The following is a 631-nucleotide window of genomic DNA, read 5'->3' as shown; positions in this document are numbered from 1 at the left end:
ATGACTCTGTGTATTGCTGCCATCTTCTCTTGATGTTTCCTGCATCATTCAATATTTTGCCCATAGAATCTCTCATTTTTGCAACTCGAGGCTTAAATTTTTTCTTCAGTTCTTTCAGCTTGAGACATGCTGAGCGTGTTCTTCCCTTTTGGTTTTCAAACGCAGGAATCCAGGTGAGGAGAAAGAACCCAGGCATGCCCAAAGCAGCAGGATGGGAGAGTGGGAGAAAGGGGATTAAAAGCCAGAAACCTGAACAGAGGAGCAGTCAGCCATAGGGATCCAGGAGAGGAGAGGGAACTCAGACACGCCCAAAGCAGCAGGGCGGGAGAGTGGGAGAAAAGGGATTAAAAGCCAGGAACCTGGGCAGAGGAGCAGTCAGCTGCAGGGATCCAAGTGAGGAGAAAGAACCCAGGCATGCCCAAAGCAGCAGGGCAGGAGAGCAGGAGAAAGGGGATTAAAAGGCCCAGGAACCCAGACAGAAGAGGAGTCATCTGCAGGGACACAGATAAGGTTGGTACAAGAGGTTTCCAACAGAGAGAGAAACTTGTCTGTCAGTTTGTCCTACCGTGGTAACTTGTTGATGTGAGTTTTGAGGCTGAGCCACTGGTGTTTCAAACCCAGTGGGATGCAC

This window comes from Orycteropus afer, unplaced genomic scaffold (genome assembly GCF_000298275.1).
Source record: "Orycteropus afer afer isolate SDZICR_OR568_19922 unplaced genomic scaffold, OryAfe1.0 scaffold00293, whole genome shotgun sequence".
NCBI lineage: Eukaryota > Metazoa > Chordata > Mammalia > Tubulidentata > Orycteropodidae > Orycteropus > Orycteropus afer.
Note: the sequence above shows the minus strand (reverse complement) of the source record.